The sequence below is a fragment of the Suricata suricatta genome, chromosome 7 (genome assembly GCF_006229205.1).
Source record: "Suricata suricatta isolate VVHF042 chromosome 7, meerkat_22Aug2017_6uvM2_HiC, whole genome shotgun sequence".
In the NCBI taxonomy this organism is placed as follows: Eukaryota; Metazoa; Chordata; class Mammalia; order Carnivora; family Herpestidae; genus Suricata; species Suricata suricatta.
Window position 1 is genome coordinate 88,087,599 of NC_043706.1, and position 21,935 is coordinate 88,109,533.

A 21,935-nucleotide genomic window follows, 5' to 3' on the forward strand; every position below is an offset into this window, starting at 1 on the left:
TTCTAATTCACCTATTCTTCTCTCTGCCTCGTCAATCCTTGAGGTGGCTGCCTCCAGGTCGTTATTCACCTCACCTATAGCCTTTTTTAACTCATCAGTTGATTCTTTGATGCTTTTCTCAACCCCAGCGATTAATTTTATGACAAGTTTTTTAAATTCTGTATCTGGTATGTTGTCTAGATCTGTCTTGAGCAGTTCTGTGGCTGTGACTTCCTCTTGGAGGTTCTTCAGGGGAGAGTTCCTTCATTTTGTCATTTTTGCTAGTTTTCTGTCTCTTGTCACCTTTAGAAAGATCATTGTGCACTGTGCACCTGTTAATATTTCTCTGTTAAAGGAGGCTTATTGACTATCCAGGTCCTGTCGTTTCAGGAAATATTCTTTTAATGGTGTCTCTCACTTTTTCTTGTTCTGCCTTTGAATATTTTATTTCCCTACTCAGCGGTATTTGGGACTCGCTGTCTTGCACACTTTGGCTTGTTTCTTGGTGTAGCCCTAAGAAGGAAAACAGACAGACACACACAGAGGAAACAGTAACACACAAATGCACCGACGAATCAAACAAACAAACACATTAACAGGGGGAAAGAAAATAAAGAGAATGGAGAGGAAAGAGACGAAACAAGGAGAAGAAGAAAAGAAAAAGAAAAAGAAGAAAAAAAAGTTAAAAAAAATTAAAGGGCGTCAGAGACAACAAAGGACAGTGGACAGTCTAAACATGTATGACCAGTTGAGGGGAGAGGTAGGGATGAGATATATTCTCCTATATAAAGAAGAAAGGAGAAAAAAAAAGTGGGGGAAAAGAGAAAGCAAAATAAGGAGTAAAAACTTTTAAAAATTTAAGTAAAAAAAAGCAATAATAATAAAAAATATGTACAGAAAAAAAGTGAAAAGAAAAAAATGAAGAAAAAAAGAAAAAAAATTATTACAAAAGCAAAAACAACTACAATAACAACTAAAAAAAAAAAACAAAAACAAAAATGGCAGCTCCCCCTGGTGGATGGGCGTGGATTGGTGTGGTAGGTCTTGGAGGCTGCTCTCAGAGGCTCCGCTTTGGTGTTCACTCAGGTATCCTTCAGGTTCTCTTCCTCTGGAGTCCGTATTTTCTCCTTCCGCTCTTGCAGATGAGAGTAACGTCCTTCTCAGTTCGATCAATGGGGCAGACGAGGTTTACAGAGCTCCCTTCCTCTCTGCCATCTTGGCTCCTCTTATTTTGTTTTCTTTTGTTTTATTTTATTTTATTTTATTTATTTTTAATTGTTTAATGTTTATTTTTGAAAGAGACAGACAGACAGAGGGTGAATGGGGGAGAAGTAGAGAGATAGGGAGACTCAGGATCAGAAGCAGTTTCCACACTCGGAGCTGTCAGGACAGAACCTAATGCAGGATTTAAAGTCCCAAACCATGAGATCATTATCTGAGCCGAAATCAGTTGCTTAATGGACTGAGTCACCAAGGTGCCATATTAAATGTTCAAAGTATACTTTTCAAAGAGTTGAAAGCATAATTCTCATAGAAATATAGAATAAACACATGTCAAAATGTCTTAAACTTCTTAGTGAGAAACCTGCAGAATGGTAAAATTGCTTTAAAAATTTTTAATGAAGTATTTCTATTCAAAGTATTTCTATCTATTTAGAGTGATAGAGTGCTGAAATAAGATTTTTAATCACATACAAAACTGGTTGATGCCCTACTTGGCAATAAAAAGTAAACAAAACTTAAGGTTAAATCTTTAGCCTACTTATATCTCAATATACTTCTCAAAATCAACGTGTGTTTTTATTTGACATGAAATACTTGCAGTACTATCTATCTATTACAAATCAATAGCTACCCTCACAGAGTATTTAAATCCTCAGTCAATAGTAATCAGTAAATAAAACCAAATATGTAAAACAAAATAAAATGTATATAGTACGGGACAATTACAGAACTCTTGTCTAGTCATGTTAGACAATAATTCTAGAGTGACATTGAATGGACATATAGTCATCATCCACCTATTTTCAAGGTCTGGATGTATTAAAACAATGCCACAAAGATCCTCTACTTACACCGTGTAGACTTAATGAGAACATGCATAGAAAATGCTTACTACAATCCTTGGCACAAAGTAAACTCACAATACTTATTTTAAATGTCATGTTTATAAATACTATGTTACAAAAACACAATCCAGTATGATTTTATGATATTTTTACTTGAGACTTTATTTTAATATATATTAAAACTCTTTTGAGTATATTTGTTTCTCCCGTCCTTTCTTTCCTTCCTTCTTTGCTTTCTTTCTCCTTCTCTCCCTCCCTGCTTCCTTTCTTCCCTTCCTCCATTCCTCCTTTCTTTCTTCCCTCTGTCAAAAATCCCAAAACAGTAAGTTTTAAAAACATATCAGTAAAATAGTATTTGGTAACAGCCTATTGTGCATATAAGAACAGTTTATAAGCTGAGAGCCTTCAGACCCAAAGCTGATATGAAGCTCAGAGGCTAACTTTATAGGGATGGTTTATAAGGTGAAAATGAGTCAATTGTTTAAACTTTACAATGATTAGAATGGATGTTCCAGACATTAGGAAACTGGTTAAAAGTGATTATTTTATACCTCTTTAAAGAAAATCATTTGTTTTATTTTTTATGATTATTGTCAGCATTTAGAAGAAAAAAACCTAAGTTAAGTTTTGCTCGTTCATAAAATAAATTAGATTTAATTTTGCTTATATGATTTAAATTGTTTTGTCTGGGGATTTTCAAGTCTGGTCTGCCTTTTTTTTTTAATTTAATTTTATTTATTTTTTTTAACACTTCCCTCCTTACCTGCTTCCACTTCCTTCTCTTCCTCTTTCTCTCTTTCTCCCTTTGCTTTCTTTCTCATTCTGTTTCTCTTTCATCTTTCTTTTCTTCCTTCTCTCTCTTTCTTGCTTTTCCTTCTCTCTCTTTCCCTCTCTTTGTTTCTTTTTTTTCTTTCTTTGTATTACTTCTTTTCCTCTCATTACTTCCTCTCCTTCCTTCCTTCCTTTCTTCCTTCCTTTCTTCATCTTCCTATCTTCCTTCCTTTCTTTCTTCTATATTTTGGAGTTAGTGGTCAAGGCAGGGAGCATCTCTTTCTCTGGATGGAATTTTTTGCTATGTTTATTTTGATTTTTTCCCACACTGTGTATCATGCATTTTTAAAGGGGTTACATTTATTATTTAGATCATTAATTGACAAACTATAGTCTTTGGGCCAAATCTTTCTTACTGTCTAGTTTTGTACAGTCTGTGAACTCTTAATGACTTTTACATTTCAAAAGTTTAAAAATATTTTAAAAATAACATTGCACAGGATGTGAAATTATATAAATTGAGTTCAATGTCCATAAATAAAGTTTTATAGGAAGAAAACCATGTTAATATACATATGCAGTGTCTATGACTGCTTTTGTGCTATAATGGAAGAGTTGAGATGTTTTACCAGAGACCATATCACCTGGAAGCTTAAAATATTTACCAACTGGTCATGTGAATGAAGTTGGTCGCCCCAGATTTAGAGCATATGCTTCAGGAGAGATAAAATATAAATCCAGAAGGACTGAGACTGACTAGAGGCAATAGGAATGACATACAGAGAATGTGGGTTAGGAGAACACTGGCCCTGTGACACTGTGGAGTCACAAACTAAACATGACATTGCAAGGCTACCTCTGCCAGGCAAGAGGAATGGATTTGGTTGTTTTTGGTTTCGGTTTTGAGAAACAGGATTCATGGTTGGCTGGGACCTTTTGAGAGTTTTGGATATGAAAAATCAGGGGTTTTATTGTGCTGAGAACATAGAACATGATGACCAGCAATGAATGTCAGACTAGTACCAACTCAGCACCAGCTTTACTGTCAGTTCTCCTGGACAAAGGAAGCTCAATAAAGGTCTAAAATGTACAATTCCAGAGCTTAATGTGGGCTTGTTTATTAATATGTGGAACAGATAAATGAGACAGTGGTCTATATAATGAAAAGGTGATAGAGAAGAAAATAAATAGAGAAGTATTTACTCAAAAATAGAAAACAGTGATGTAAGAAGACATGTGAAAATGTCTTCAGATTAATGGTTTCAGAGTTATGGTTCTAGTTACAAGAGAAGTCCAGTTGTATTTCTTGCTTTACTTCATATAAAATTCTCCAGGATCTTTATTAATAATACCCTTTCTAATAGGTATAAGAGGAAGTAACTTAATAAAGTTAGGAAAAAGAGTTTGAGTGGATATTAATTATAACCTAAGACAAAAATCACTGTACCCCAGTTGGCAAATTTGTTTCCCACAGGTCTATGGTTAGAAGTTATGAAGCTACTTGATTTGTACATTGGGGCTCAACAAAAATAAATATATTATAGATAATGAGGGACAGATTTTTCACTGTCCAAAAAAGTAGTTATAAATAAGAGGAAAAGCTAAAATGAACGTTATGGTGATGCATTGAAATAGAAAATATCAATGTAGACTTTTTAGGTAGGTAGATCAATAAATCAATAGACATAAATATAGATACATAAATATATAGATACAATGTATATAGATATATACACTGATTCTTGGATAAATACTGATGCATGTACACATGAATTAGTATATGTGTGTATGCATGTATATACAGTTATTTTGTCCACTGGCAGGGAGTCTAGAAGCACCTAGACACCCTCGTAACAGTAAGCACAGCTATGGCCCAGACTCTGGGTTTTAAATACCATTTTTCTTGAAAAGGAATCAGCGCTCCTTGAAGAAATACTGATTCCAGAAATGAGTCAGGGGAAATACAAGATGTGCCTGGAGCATCTTATGATGCCTGAACATAAGGAAATGCTAAAGTTCTTTTACACACTGATGAATATTAAAAGGATATATGAGCATCCTGAAAGAGCTCTCAATGACCAAAGAAAGACCTTGAACAACAGAATAAATAAAACTTGTACTGAATTCTAACCCCAATATAAAATACAAATTAGTGAGTCTATATGATATAATAAATAACAAAGTAAATCAATAAATAGAGAAGAGACAAATATTTCCTCACAAAAGAATTTCAGATCTTAGTGATGGAAGGAAAGGAGTAAATGGAAAATCACCAATCCAACCATGCATGCAAAAATTAGTGGACAGAAGTTTAAGTAGAAGCAAGATATTTGTATAGTCTCCAGGTAATAGCTACAGAATATTTAGGAATTAGAAAGAAGGAGAGCAACGGCAGAATCCTAGCAAACATCACTCTTGTTAAGTGGTCAAGGTTAACATCACCAGCAATACAACATATCAACATCATATATCCCTGATATGATGCACTGAGAAAGTCATATGATCTCTGAGACATCATTCCTAATAATGCATATCCTCAGTGTAATCTAAAGAAAATATCAGGAAAATTCAAACTAAGGGACATTCTACAAAATAACGGACCAGTCTTTTTTCAGAAGTGTCAAGTTTTTGAAAGACAAGGAAAGACTGAGGCATTCTCCTTGATCAGAGGAGACTAAGAAGACATGCCAACAAATACAGTGTGGGACTCTATTTTGGCTCTGGAACAGAAAAAGAACCATCGTAGAAAAAGATTATGAAATTCACATACATTATGTATTTTAGTTTAAATGACATTGTATTGGTGTTAGTTTCCTAGGTTTGATAAGTATTCTATGGTAATGTACTTGTTAGCATAAGGGGAAGTGGGTTGAAATGAACGTGAAGACTTTGTGCACTATTTTTGCAACTCTTCTGTGGATCTAAAATCATCTAAATGTGTAAAGTTTTAAAGAATGCTCCATTTTACCATCTTCTTTGTCCAAAAAGACCCCTACAGTACTGAGAATGATGACAGTTATTCCATGGTTCCCTGTTGAGCAGGCAGAGACTGGAAAAACCAGCCCAGATAACACATAAGCTGCTTTCTAAGCTTTCTGACACTTTCTATTCCCTTCAGGAACCGACATAGCCAGAAGAATAAAAAAAAAGCAGAAGGAGAAAGTCAGAGTGGCTTATCCTCTTTTCATGCCCAGAAGGAAGAAGAAAGGCAGCTTTTAGAAACCAGAGGAGAAAAAAAGTGAATAATACAGTGTATTATTCTCACACTTTCTCTCATTTTAAATAATAATTATTTTATTGCCGAAGGAATACTCTTCAAACAATAAAATCTAGGCATTGTATTAGGTAGCAATTCAAACAAGAAGTTTAGCATATTTATCATTCTGCTCTTGTTCCTCATAGATGTTTAAATAGAATAAAAGCAAATGGCAATCTGATTCCCTCATGTACAGGGAAATGATAGGAATAACATTGCCTGTAATATTAATTAACAGAAGTTAGGTTTCCAAAGAGCAGAGATGATTTTTAAATCATCTTATTAGAGCATAGAGGAGAGAGTTTTGATTTACATGTATATTTCAGACTATAAATTATCAATAGTTCCTTTCTTATTCTCATCTAACATCAGACCAGCTATGAGTGGGTATGGTATGCAAACAAGGAAGAATAATGTGACTATTTGCATTCTGACCTATTGCTATCATCAGTAGGTAGTTTAAGCAAAAAATTCACTAAGCTGCAAATACATTAATGACAAATCTCCACCCAAATCACTGGCCATTTCTTGTCATCTGCAGTGGGTGACTCTTTTCCTGCTAAGTCTCACAGCAAGGATAATAAATTCTGAAACTTACAGGGGCAAGTAGATAAAATAATTGAGTGAATTAGGCTGTGGTGGTCACTGTGGTCAAAAGAAGAGCCCTTGTCTCTGCAAAACAGCAGCTACTAATAGGTAAGAGTTCATTGTCACCTAGCAGGAAGGTAAACATACTCTTTTCAGATTTCTTTTTTTTTTCCCAAGGTAAGGCAAAACTAAGATTTTTATATAAAATCTCCCCAGCCTGTGATTTTTTTCCCATGAGATTTTTAGTGATACTAAATAACAAAATAGGCAATGAGGTTACTGAGCTCAAGAATGTAACAGATTGGGTATCTGTCCCTAGTGGCAGATGAAACATTTGTTGCAAAAAAAATAATAATGATAATAAAATCTTCCTTCAAATAAAAATGGGTAATGAAAGCTTAAGACAGGTTTTATTTTCTGTAGGATACCTTAAGGATAATTTGTACACCAAAACACATATAAATCTCTACAAGGAGACTATGATAATCAATTTTTTCCTAAACTTACCAAAGTATTAAAAGGTATCTCTTGGATTTGGGAATACTAAAATGCCATATATCTAAGTACATCTCCACTTTTATATATACAGTAAAACCTCAAATTGCAAGCACTTGTTCTGTGAGTGCTCTGTAAAATGAGCAAAACTTTTCAATAAGTTTTATCTATATAAATGAGCGATGTCTTGCAATATGAGTAGTACGTGATGCCAAATGTCATGTGATCACAAGTGAGCCAATGGTTCTTAAAATTTGCTTTGATATACAAGTGCTTTGGATTACAGCCATGTTTCCAGAGCATATTATGCTCACAAACCAAAGTTTTACTGTATATATGACATAACATATATTTCTGAAGATTTGGTTTTTTGGGGAATTTCTGTACATTTGAACATAAATACACACCTATGCATTTTCTTTGCTTTGTCATGCTTCAGAATTGTCCTTTAAGTTAGATAAAGTCTGATGAGCTGATTTTCTTACCCTGGGTAAATGGGAATAGTAATCTTGAGTTGCATTAAAGCAGATGTTTGCAGAACCCTTACTTACATCTCTGATTCTGGTACTCCAGCCCGTTCTTTATACTATAATTATGTCTTAGCACTCTATAATCATGCCTCATCAACCATGCTGGTTCAGTGTGCCTTAGTGCGTTTCTTTTGTGAACCTCACTTGCTGTTGCCCTACTCCAGTTGGATTTGCTAGCCTGCTGAGATTCAATTCTCTGCACGTGTCCTTCGAAGATCAATTGTCATTGAACTGTATTTAGATAAGTTTATACATGTATATACACTTTTGATTCTGTTTGAAACAAAACTTATATGCTATTGACTGTCAAAATTTGACATGCATTACAAGTAAAAATCTCACTGAGATGCAATGAAAGATTTTAACTAACAGTCAGGCTATCTTGACTTTGGTTTTTGCTTTGCCACTTGTTGATTATTGAAACCTTTAATGTCTTTATTGTTGAAAAAAAGAAAATTATAGTAAAGTGTGATTTAAAAGTGCTGAAGTGTCTTTTTTCAAAGATTGTAACATTCAAAGGCAGTGGTTTTAAAATTGAGATTGCTTTAGAATCACCCGTAGGGCTTGTTAAAACACAGATTGCAGGGTGCCTGGGTGGCTCAGTCAGTTAAGTGTCCAACTTCAGCTCAGGTCATGATCTCACAGTTCGTGGGTTTGAGCCCCACACTGGGTTATGTGCTGACAGCAGCTCAGAGCCTGGAGCCTGTCTTCACTGTCTCTGTCTCTCAAAAATAAATTAAAAAAAAAAAAAAACATAAAACACAGATTGCTGGGTCCCAGCCCAGGAGACTTGATTTAATAGATCAGGGGTGAGGATCATGAATTTGCATTTCTAACAAGTTCCTAAGTAATGATGATAGTTTTACAGACTACACTTTATGCAGCTCTGCTGTATGAAACATTGTCAGCATTATGCTATATCCAACTTTGCATAATGTACAATCTAAGTAACATTTCTTGATTTGATATGACAAATAATTTTCCAAGATTGCATAGATTGGGCACATAATGCACAACACAACGGCAGTAATAGAAGGGCTTGGAAGTCAGTCATACTTAAGATTGAAGCTCATTGATCTCTGTAAACTCTTTTAACCTCAATTTCTTCATTTCTAAAATGAAAGGATTAATACTTGCTTCGTAAAGAAGTTATAAGGGTTAAATACATGTAAATATGTGCATTACTTTTAGATTTCAATTCCTCTTTCACTACCTGCTTCCCAATTCCCTTTTCTTATTTTACTACAAAAATAAAATTGGTAATTCAGGTGGCAAACACAGTTGTTTAGTTATTCCAATATTTAATAGATGGCTTTTTGTCTAAGTATGTGATATTGACTAGGTGATAAGAAAATATAATGAAAGTGAATAATCCTCACCTCCTACTCTCAGAAGGCTTCATTCTCATACAGAAGAGCTAGGAAATGTACATAACCCAATCTTGCAATTTGGGATGGGCTGAGATGACAATGTCAGAGAATGCAACTTAGAATATTCTGCTTTAAAAAAATACAGAAGGGGCACCTGGGTGGCTCAGTCAGTTAAGCAGCTGACTTCGGCTCAGGTCATGATCTCACAGTTTGTAGTTCGAGCCCCACATCAGGCTCTGCGATGACAGCTCAGAGCCTGGAACCTGCTTCAGATTCTGTGTCTCCCTCTGTCTCTGACCCTCCCTGCCTAGTGCTCTCTCTGTGTCTCCAAAAAATAAATAAACTTTAAAAAAAAAAAGAAGTTTATGCTTTTGCTTATCTTTAAAATAAATGTCAGTAGCCAGCAAAGGATGGTCTCTCAGAAAGTGATTAAGAACAGAAGTAAAAATAATAGAGGCATGAACTATGTGTCTTTGGAACCCAAATATATATGGCTTGTTAACCACATATGTATTTTTAATTTTCTATCAATATGTAACAAATAAAATAAATAACAATTATCATTTACTTGTTCATAATTTTACCTTAGGGCAGATTTTGGCAGGGATGGTTCATTGGTTCTAACAAACATCACTCAGGGCACCTGGGTGGCTCAGTCTGTTGAGAGTCTGGTTTCCGCTCAGGTCATGATCTCATGGTTCTTGGGTTTGAGCCTGGTATCGGGCTCTGTGCTGACAGCTAGCTCAGAGCCTGGAGATTGCTTCCGATTGTGTACCCCGTTCTCTCTCTGACCCTCCCCTGCTGGGGCTGTCTCTGTCTCTCAAAAATAAATTTAAAAACATAAAAAAAACCCAAAACTAACAAATATCACTAGATGCCTGACAGTCTAGCAGGGATCACAGCTGGAACTGCTGGGTAGGGTGTGGTTCTTCTCCCCATTAACCTCTCCACGTGGTTATTTGAGCTTCCTCACAACTGGGTTCCAATAATCAATGTTACTAACAAATGTGAAATCAGAAGCAAGAAATCTCTTTAAGCCTGGCTTTTGGGTTTGAATCGTCTTTGCCATCTCTGTAAAGTCTTTGAGCTTCAATTTCTTATCTATAGAATGAGACTAGTAAGCTAAGCTAGTAGACTGTATGGAGATGTTAGCTAAACACACTTCTGCCCTATATGTACGGTGAAATTCAGTCAAGAAGGTATGGCGATGGCCTAAGCACTGGACTTCACCTCTCAAAGTGAAAAGTACAAACATTTTATGGCCACCTATCATGACTACAATCAGATGGAGAGTATTAGGGCTGAGTAAGGTGACAGGGGTCAGAATTCTGAGAACTATGTAGTGATGTCTAGATTTTATCCTGAAGCTGAAAAGAAGCCATTTTAAACAGTAAAGAGACAAGGGCATCTGATCTGAGCGGCTCAGTTGGTTAAGCATCCAGCTCCTGATTTTGGCTCAGAGCATGATCCCAAGCATGGGTGTTGAGTTTGAGCCCTGTGTGGGGCTTTGTGCTGTCAGTGTGAACCTTGCTTGGGATTCTCTCTCTCTCTCTCTCTCTCTCTCTCTCTCTCTCTCTCTCTGTCTCTCTCTGCTTCTCCCTCATTCATGTTCCCTCTCTCCCACTTTCAAATAAATAAATAAACTTAAAAAAATGGTAAAGTGACATTAATATATCTGATTTGTAATTAGATTATTTTGACAGCACTGTGAGCCTGGCTTGGAGAAGCGTACTAGTGGAGAAAAGGAGACAGATTTTAAGCTGTTACAATTTTCTGGAAACCGACAGATAAAAACTAGAGTTGGGAGAACAATTGCAAAGAAGAAAGTGACAGAACGGAGATAGAGGTGGGACATGAAGGGGTTAGTTTTTGGAGACCTCTAGGGAAAGAAGCCTGAACGGACCTGGTGGTAAGGGAAGAAGGAGAGCTGTGGGAAGATGATGTGTTTAATTTTGGGCATTCAGGTTTAAAGGTAAATGTGAGATTTCAGAGATAGTAGTACTATTTTGAGCTGAAACTTCGCATTGAATTCCTGCTTCATAGGCAGATGGTCTAGAAAGAAAATAAAACCATGCAAAATAGTTTATTATTTGTGACTGGTTAAAGGAGATTTTTAAAAAGAAAAGTCCATATTTTATGGAGTTAAATTTCTAAAAGAGAACAGTTAAAATACACCAAGGTACTAGGATTAAGAGAAACCATAGTCCTTCTTTATTTTAATGTTAGCTGCTAATTAGCACTTGATCCATTACATTAATCTATTCTGAGGAAATAAGCATGTATTCTTGTAGAGACTTCTGTGTTAAACCTCCACAGGGAGGTTGGTACCAGTGGCTAAGTTTATTTCCCTTAATTGGCTTGTATCTTTTAGACAAAAGAGATATCAAGATTCTTCCCTCTGCTCTGTCCTTGACACATCCAACAAGTAGTTATGTGTTTCTTCAGCGGCCAAAACAAAAGGATTGCTATTGACGTCCTTTGATTGATTCTTTAAGGAAAAACTCACATAAAACTGTCTTGAGTCAAAACGGATTGATCTCCATTGTCTTTTAAATTTCTTAATCAAGCGCAGTGCCTGGGTGGCTAAGTCAGTTAAGCAGTCATACTTTACCTTAGGTCATGATCTCAGGGTTGGTGAGTTCTGGCTGCTCTCGGACTCTACTGTCCTCGCAGAGCTCTCTTCAGATCCTCTGCCCCTCTTCTACTGTCCCTCTGCCTCCCCTCATCCTGTTCCCTCCCTCTCAAAAATAAATATTAAAAAAATATTTCTAAACAAAAAAAAAAGAATATTTACATTACAGAATTCCTCTCTCTCATGTCCCATTTTACACTGCAAATTTTCCAACCAAAAATCAGCCATTTTTACCTTAAAAGTTTTATATATTATTTGAATATGTCACATGTATATTCTAATAAATAAAATCATTGCACTAAGAACTCCTATAAAATCTGTGACTCTCCTGCACTGCCTTCCTCTGACTCCCCACCATTCTTACTGGATTACCTGAAGTATCTACCCACTTACTTGAAGCAAAATCCTTGGCCTGTTTGAATATGGTTCATCTAATTTATATCTCCAAAATGCTATTTTTGTTGTATTAGTTTTTAAAGCTTGAATGAGACAAAATTGACATATAACATTGTATAAATTTAAAGTTGTACAAAGGTATGATTTTTTATGTGTGTACAATGTTCAATGATCACCACACTCTGGTTGTTCAACACATCCATCTCTTTACATAGTTACCTTTGTGTGTGTATGTGTGTGTGTGTGTGGTGAGAACCTTTAATGTCTACCTTTTTAATTTCAAGTGTAAAATACAGTGCTGTTAACTATGGTGATTGTGTTGTACATTATTTTATTACTAGCACTTACTCATCTTCTAACTGAAACTTTATACCAGTTGACCACCTTCATTCTTTTCCTCCACCTCTGCCGCTGGCAACAATCAATTTTCTCTCTGTTTCTTTGAGTTTGATATTTTTAGATTTCACATATAAGTGACATAATACAGCATTTGTCTCTCTTGGTGTAACTTATTTTATCCTCGTAATGCCCTCCAAATCCATGTTACAAATGGCAAGATTTCTTTATTTTTTTTTGTGGCCAAATGAATCTGTGTGTGTGTGTGTGTGTGTGTGTGTGTGTGTGTGTGTGTGTGTGTCTCATATATTCTTCATCCATGAATCTGTTGACTAACATGTTATTTTTGTGTCTTGACTATTGTAAATAATGCTGCAATGAGCATGGTGGTGCAGATGTCTTTTTAAGATAGTGACTTCATTTTCTTAAGATACATACTCAGAATTGAGATTGCTGGATCATATGGTAATTTTATTTTTTAGATTTTGAGACACACCTCAATACTGTTCTCCATTATGGTTTTAGCAAATATTCCCCAAAGCAGTGTACAAGGGTTCCGTTTTCTCCACATTCTTGGCAGCTTTTGCTACCTCTTATCTTTTTGATAACAGTCATCCTAACAGTTGTGAAGTATTATCTTGTGGTTTTGATTTGCATGTCCTTGATGATTGTTGATGTTGAGCATTTTTTATGTACCTGTTATCTTTCGAAAAATATCTATTCAAAATCTTTGCCTGTATTTTAATCATATCATTTCTTTGCTATTGAATTAGATGAATTTCTACATATTTTGGAAATTAACACCTTAGCAGTTATATGAATTGCAAATATTTTTCCCTTGTCATAAATTGCCTTTCATTCTGTTGATTGTTTCTTTTCCTTTCTAGACCCTTTTAGCCCAATGAGTTCACATTTGTCTTTGTTCCCTGTGTTTCTGGTGTCATATTGAAAACAAACAAACAAAAAAAAACAATTGCCAAAAGCAATGTCAAGTTTTTCCCCTTTTTTTCCTTTTCTTCTAGGAATTTATGGTTTCAGGTCTATGTTCAAATCTTTTGTCCATTTTGATTTAATTTTGTGAGTGGTGTTAGGTAAAGGTTCAGTTTTGGTTTTTTGCCTGTGAACAAGCAATTTTTCCAGCACTGGCTGTTGACAAGACTACCTTTCCCCACTGAGTTTTTTTTTGCTTCTTTTCAATTATTAATTGACCATATAAGGGTGGGTTTATTTCTGGGATCTCATTCTGTTTCATTGGTCTTTCTGTCTTTTTCTTTTTTTAATGCAAGTACCATACTATTTGATTACTATAGCAGTATAGTTTAGGCTGACATTAGGAAATATGATGCCTCAAGCTTTATTCTTCTTTCTCAAGCTAGCTTTGAATACTTAAGGTCTTCTGTAATTCCATATATATTACAGATTGCTTTTTCTATTTCTGTAAAAAAAAAAAAAACACATGCTATTGGAATTCTGACAGGAATTGCATTGAATCTGTCAATCAGTTTTGGTAGTATGGATATTTTAACATTGGTTCTTCTGAATTATGAACACTGGATATCTTTTTATTTGTGATTTCCTCAAATTCTTTAATCAATGCTTTATAGTTTTCAGTGCCCAAGCTCTTTACCTCCTTTATTAAATTTATACAGAAACACAACTGACTTTTGTATGCTAATTTTGTATCATGCAATTTAATGAGTTTGTTGATGAGTTCCAAAAGTGTGTGTGTGTGTGTGTGTGTGTGTGTGTGTTGGTTAATCTTTAAATTTTTCTCTATATAAGATCATGTAATCTGCAAAAAGAGACAGTTTATTTTTTTCTAATAGTTTTCTTTTGTTTGTCTTCCATAATTGTTCTGGCTAGGACTCCAGTCCTCTGTTGTATAAGGGTGGTAAGAGTGGACACCCTTGTCTTACTTCTGGTGTTAGAGGAAAAGAACTCGAATTTCACTATTATATATGAATTTAGCTGTGAGTTTCCCATATTAGCCTTTATTATGTTGAGATGTATTCCTCTACACTCGATTTACTGAGAATTTATACTATAAACAGATGTTGAATTTTGTCAGTTGTGTTTTCTATATCTTTTGAGGTAGTCATCTAAATTTTAACTTTCTTTCTACTAATATGACATACCACATTCATTGATTTACATATGTTGAATCATCTTTGCCACTCAGGAATAGATCCTATTTAATTATGGCTCATGATTCTTTTAATGTGCTTTTTAATTTGATTTGGTAGAACTTTTTGAAAACTTTTGAATCAATATTTATCAGAGATATTGGCCTGTTGTGTTCTTATCTTGCTATTATATTATAAAAATATCAGATAATATCATTTTATGATATCATAAAATAAAATTGGAACATTTCCTCCTTTTCAATTTTTTGGAAGAGATTAAGGATTGATGTTTAACTGTTGGATAGAATTCACCAGTGAATTCATCTGGTCCTGGACTTTTCTTCTTTTGGAGGTTTTCGATTATTGAGTCAATCTCCTTATTCATTATTGGTCTGATCAGATTTTCTATTTCCTCATTATTCAGTCTTGAGAAGTTCTATATTTCTAGGAACTCTCCAAGACTTCTGGGTTGCCCAATTTGTTGGTGCTTGTTTATTTTTTATAGTAGTCTTTTAGATTCTTTGTATTTTTGTGGTATGTTTTGTAACACTTTATTTATAATTTTATTTGAGTACTTAGCATTTTGCTTGGTTACTCTATCTAAAGTTTTGTCATTTTTATTTATCTTTTCAAATAACTGAATCTTAATTTGTATTCTCTATTACACTTATTTCTCTTCTAATTTTTATTATTTCACTTGTTCTACTAAGTTTTGACATAGTTTGTTCTTTTTCTAGGCTGGCAGGTGTAATATTAAGTTGTTTGTGTTAGATCTTTCTTTTCTAAATCTATATTTTCTAAATATGTGTTTATAGCTACTAATTATGCCTATAAAGTTTAAATGCTGAAGGGTTGGGTCCATTAGTATTTATAATTATTATATCTTTTTGATGAAATAGCTTTTTTCATTATATAATGATCTGCTTTGTCTCCTATGTCCATTTTTTGCTGAAAGTCCATTTTTGTGATGTCAGTATTGCTACTCCTACATTCATTTAGTTACCGGTGCTCAAAATATGATCTTCTATCTCTTTGCTCTTAGGGAATGAGTGTCCTTAAATCTAACGTGACTATTCAGCTATGTGTTTTCAAATAATGTTTAGATGTCAGTTCCCTGCCTTACTACCACTTTGCTTCTTTGAAGTCCCAGCCATCTTAGGCATCCTTTAGCCTTCTGGGAGTTAGAGGCTCCAATTTCTTGAGATCATCTTCATCAGTAACTCTTTATCCATTTACTCTCCATATTCCACAATTTTAATAAAATTACATATTCAGTGATTTCATATCCTTTTCAAATTGTCTTACATAATTTTTTTTATTAATCTGTTTCAATGGGATCTTAGGAAGGAGAGGAGATGAGCATGTGTGCTCAGTCAGTCTTTCAACCTGACCTACTTCTGTTTTTTCTATAGACTTTATTAATATAATTGTCAGCTCATCAAATACTTATTAAGCAAGATTAGCTGCTTTATCATTGATAATATGAACTCAATGATAATTTCAAATATGAGATGAGTTCAAAGATTATATTAGATAACATGAGTTCAAAATTCCTTGAGAATTTTATAGTCTAATGTGAGAAACACATGGATAAATAGGTACTTATTATTATTTGCTATAGCACTAAGCCTAAAGGTATATTATCTTTGCAATCACTTAAACCTCAGAATAATGATAGTTCACCACACATCTTTCAGAATACATACAGGAAGATCTATACATATTTTGTGATCAATTTCAAGAGGTTCATTGAACCTGCAAAGCCAATCTCTGGGATCAAATTGGGTAAATAGATCCCAGTTTAAAAGTTCCTAATGAGAGCACCTGGGTGTCTCAGTTGGTTAAGCATCTGACTCTTGATTTCAGCGTAGGTCATGATCCCACAGATGTGACACTGAGTCCCGGTGTTGGGCTCCATGCTGGGTGTGGAGCCTTAAGATTCTCTCTTTCTCTCTCTCTCTCCCTCTGTTCTTCTCTCACTCATGTGTATATGCACATATACCCATGCATATGTGTGCTCTCTCTCTTTCTCTCAAAAATAAAAAAAAGTTAACAGAAGTCCCTAATGTAATTTATTCATTAATTTTTTTACTGAAAAATATTTATTGAGCACCTACTAAAACCTGAGAATTGTTCCAATATGGGGTAGATTCAACAGTCAATGAAACACGCAAAAAGTCCCTGGTTTTCTAAAGTTTATTATCTAGGGCAGAGTATATAATATGGTATATCAGATTATGGTGGGTGCTATGGAGAAAAACGAATCAGGAATGGAGTTTGATGAATGATTTAGAGACTCAGTTATAAAGAGAATACCCAGGGAAGATAAAGCTGAGAAAATGAAATGAGTAAACGCTTGAATGAGGTGAAGGAGTCATAATTATGACAATTAAAGTGTACCAGGAGATGGAGCAGTAATGGCACACTTCTTTTCTGAGAAAGCATATGCCTGGTATGCTTGAAAAAGTGCAAGGAGGCTAGTGTGGCTGTCGTGAAGAAGTCAGTGAGGTATATAACTGCAGAAAGGTGGTGACACATGGGTCTGTCCAGCAGAGGCTTGCACATCAGCATTGGTGAGATGGGAAGGGTTTAGACAGATGGCACAGAGAACTGATAAAGTCTGACTTCCTTAAGGAAATAAAATTTAAACAAATGCATGCCTGATAAACCTTAGGCAGGCAATGGAGGGAGCAAGGGCATCCAGGGTAGAAGGGAGAACATGTGTGAAAACACTGAGTCCTTTCTCTCCATTTCTGCTGGGAGATGGGGGTCAGCTATGAGATAAGATATAAAGGTCTTTTGATGATTTATTTTTTCTTTTTGATCATGGAGGTTAGCAATCCAGCATAAATTTTCAATCAAGGTATTAAGACAAACTCCTAGTTAAATAATGAATACTTCTAAAAGAGTACCAGCTGAAGTTATGAAAACTGAGGCCTTATCATTTGAATCAACATAAAACTGATTTTTTTTCAGTGAAATTGCTGTAAGCACAAAAAATGTGATGGATTCCAGTTTATAGCCTTAACCACTCGACCATGACTACACCAAGGATTCCAAACTTCTAATATCCAAAGCAGTATGAGGATTTCTAATGACCAAGTATAGAATGTCTACATTTAGGTCAATGCCCAGAGCTGACTTTTTTGTTTTGATTTGTTTGTAAGTTTAGAAGCTTAGTCTTCTAGGTCTTAGTCACTTCAAACTGAAAAATGAAAAGCTTTGGAATAATTCTTTATCTTTTGTAAATAAGCCACCTAAAGTCTCAAAAAATATCATTGAATGAATGAGGAAAAAATTAGTAGTTTAGCTTTTTTAAAATTTTAAGTTTTCAGTTTGTGAGAGAGAGAGAGTGAGAGAGAGAGCAGGAGAGAGGGACAGAGGGAGATAGAGAGAGAACCTCAATTAGGTTCCATGCTTATAGAGTAGAGCCCAACTCAAGGCTTGATCCCAGAACTTTGATATCATAACCTGAGCTGAAATGAAGAGTAGGACATTTAATTGACTGAGCCACCCAGGCTTCCCTTTAGTAGTTTATTTTTAAAAATAAATCTCTATCCTTTGGGTAAATACCTAATGGTGCATTCCTGCATCATAGGGTAATTATATTTTTAGTTTTTTGAGGAACCTCCATACTATTCTCCAGAGGGGCTGCACCAGTTTGCATTCCAACCAACAGGGCAAAAGATTTCTCTTTTCTCTGCATACTTGCCAACACCTGTTGTTTCTTGTGTTGTTAATTTTAGCTATTCTCAGAGGTGTCAGGTGATATCTTATCATAGTTTTGATTTGTATTATCCTGATGATGAGTAATTTTGAGCATCTTTTCATGTGTCTGGTAACCATCTAGATGTCTTCTTTGGAAAAGGATCTATCTGTGTATTCTGCCCAATTCTTAACTGGATTGTTTGTTTTTTGGGTGTTGAGTGTAAGACCCTCTTCAGGTCAAGCTGACTCTAATGAAAAATTACCAACCATTGTTTAACTCTCCAACCCTTCTGCTTGAACAATCAAGGGTTGGGAAATTGAGCTCTGGGACTCCTAAGATGTAACCCATAAATTATAACTTAAAGGTTAACTTGTTTTCTAAGATACTGTTGCTAGATCCCACCCTTTAACCACAAAGTTTTCGCTTCTGTGCACCTGCTTCACCTCCCCTTCAGACCTGTGGTTGGTCACTTCAAATTTCTCCTAAGATAAATTTCTCCTAAAATTGATAGGTCTCTACCAAATCTTAGTTTGTGTGTCAAAATTTGATTGACCACTATAAAATGCTGTAAACTATGATTGGTTAACTAAATGATGACTTATTTTGTCTTGCGAAAGCCCTTAAAAACCCTGAGCTCCTGTTCAGCAGGGCTGTCTCCTGAGGACTTGCCACCACCTGGGAGGGACCCGTTCGGCGAAATAAAATGAACCCATACACCATCTCCGCTTGTGTCTGTGGGTTTCACTCTCGGTGATTCACTTCAGGAAGGAAAGGTCTAACAGAGTTTGATAAGTTCTTTACAGAATTTAGATACTAACACTTTATCAGAGAGGTCGTTTGTGAATATCTTCTCCCATTCCGTAGGCTGTCTTTAGGCTTGTTCATTGTTTCTTTTACTGTGCAGAAGATTTGATAAAATCTTATCTCAATAGTTTATCTTTGCTTTTATTTACCTTGCTTTTGGTGATGCATCCAGTAAGAAGTTGCTATGGCTGAGGTCAAAGATGTTTCTGTCTGTGTTCTTCTCTACTGTTTTGAATAGAACTACCCCATGATCCAGCAATTGTGCTATTAGGTGTTTACCAAAGGATACAAAAATACAGATTCCAAGAAGCACATGGACCCCATTGTTTATAGCAGCATTATCAACAATAGCTAAACTGTGGAAATAGCCCAAATTTCAAATGATTAATGAATGGTAAAGAAGCTGTGGTATATATACACAATGGAATATTACTTAGCCATCAAAAATAATGAAAGATTAACATTTGCAGTGTGTGGATGGAGCTATAATATATTATGCTAAACAAAATAAGCCAGTCAGAGAAAGACAAATACCATATGATTTCACTCAAATATGGAATTTAAAAAACAAAACAGATGAACACATAAGAAGGGGTAAAAGAGAAGGGTGGGAATTAAACTAAATTGTCATAATGATAGAGAACAAACTGAAGGTTGATAGAGAGAGGTGATTGGGAGATGGACTAGATGGGTGATGGGTATTAAAAAGGGCATTTGTGATAAGTACTAGGTGTTATATGTAAGTAATTAATCCCTGAATTCTACTCCTGAAACCAATATGTCACTGTGTGTTGACTGGCTAAAATTTAACTTTAAAAAATTTATAATAAAAAAATTTCTAGTGGAATTGTTAGTATAATCACACACTAAATTTTAATACCAATAAAGGCATTTTTTGTTTTATATATGTTAATATTCCATATCTTACAAAAGCTTTTTTTTTGATATTGTATTAAATAGCATCCATCATTATTTCATGAAAGCTCTCTTAAAGAAGATATAAAGTTGCAGAGTTGAAACAAATCCAAAATGAGTATGCCACCCAGATTAGTTATATAAAGAATTCAAAATACGATTAGAACATATTGCGTGCTGACTTGTACTTTACTTCTTGATTTTTACTTTCATTGCATGTACATACATGCATTCAAAACCCTATGACATTGATAAACATAAATATTTTCTTCTTTACTTGTAAGAGAGAAACTATATTTCAGAAAACTTTCAGTTATGTTATTTGTACTGAGGCAGGAGATTTCCTTTTTTTTCAATCACAAAAGGGTGCTAAGCTCTTTACAGATATATTTTTGATCTTATGTTTTATTTAGGTACATTTGAAATCACAATAAAATTTAATTGATACAATGCACATATATGAAATAACAATAAGCTTGAAGTTCAGGGAAATTGTCTTTGGCAATTATTTTAGTAATAACTAAATTTAGATTTTCATGTGCAAATATACATATATAGACAAATGACACACATATGTATATATGTACACACACATATATATACAGAGAGGTATATGTACATGCACATACATTAGATACATCATTTGTAGGAGATCATTAAAATACCTATTAAACATAGTTACATCTAGAAAGACAATAGATTCTATAGTTAGGAATGTAGAATTTTTATTGTATGCATTTCTTTTTTTTTAATGTTTTATTTATTTTTGATACAGAGAGAGACAGAGCATGAGAGGGGGAGGGGCAGAGAGAGAAGGAGACACAGAACCAGAAACAGGCTCCAGGCTCTGAGCTAGCTGTCAGCACAGAGCCTGATGCGGGGCTCGTACCCACGAATGTGAGATCTGACCTGAGCCGAAGTCGGAGGCTTAACCAACTGAGCCACCCAGGCGCCCCATGTATGCATTTCTTAGCATTTGAAAATTTTTGTATTTTGTATGTATTCTATATACTTTCTATATTATTTTGAAACAAAATAACATAACTTTGAAAGAACCATCATTAATTAATATATTTTGTAAAAACAGAGACTTCTATAATTATGGGAAATAAAGGAGCTTAATCTAAATTTCCTGGATGACCCTTTATAACAAACTTAGGCTCATCCTCACAGACAGGAAGATTAACAGTGAGAGTCAATAATAAGGTAGAATTTAATGTTTTCCCCTCTTTTCCTCCCTGTTTTTTGGAGACAATGAAGTTTGGCCAGGAAGTTTTTTCCCTTTTCTTTGGTCCTTGGCAGGGTGTTCTACTGAAGAAGGTAGATGTAACTACCTTTCTTTCTGAAATCTGCATCTTCACTAGCTGTGTGTTCTTTGGTAAATTAATAACTCTCGTTCAGTATTGATTATTTTTTAAAATAAAAATTTATACATTTTTTATTTTTATTTTATTTTTTATATAATTTTTAATTTTTTTCTCCATAATATTTTATTGTCAAATTGTTTTCCATACAACACCCAGTGCTCTTCCCCTCAAGTGCCCTCTACCATCACCACCACCTCTCCTCCCCCCCATCCCCCTCAACTCTCAGTTCATTCTCAGCATTCAACAGTCTCTCAAGTTTTGCATCCCTCTCTCTCCCCAACTCTCTCTCCCTCCTCCGCTCCCCCTGGTTCTCCATTAGGTCTCTCTTGTTTTCCTGCTAGACCTATGAGTGCAAACATATGGTATCTGTCCTTCTTTGCCTGAGTTATTTCGCTTAGCATGACACCCTCAAGGTCCATCCACTTTCCTACAAAGGGCCATATGTCATTCCCTCTCATTGCCATGTAGTACTCCATCGTGAATATATACCACATCTTCTTGATCCATTCGTCAGGTGATGGACATTTAGGTTCCTTCCATGTTTTGGCTATTGTTGACATTGCTGCTATGAACATTGGGGTACATGTGCTCCTAT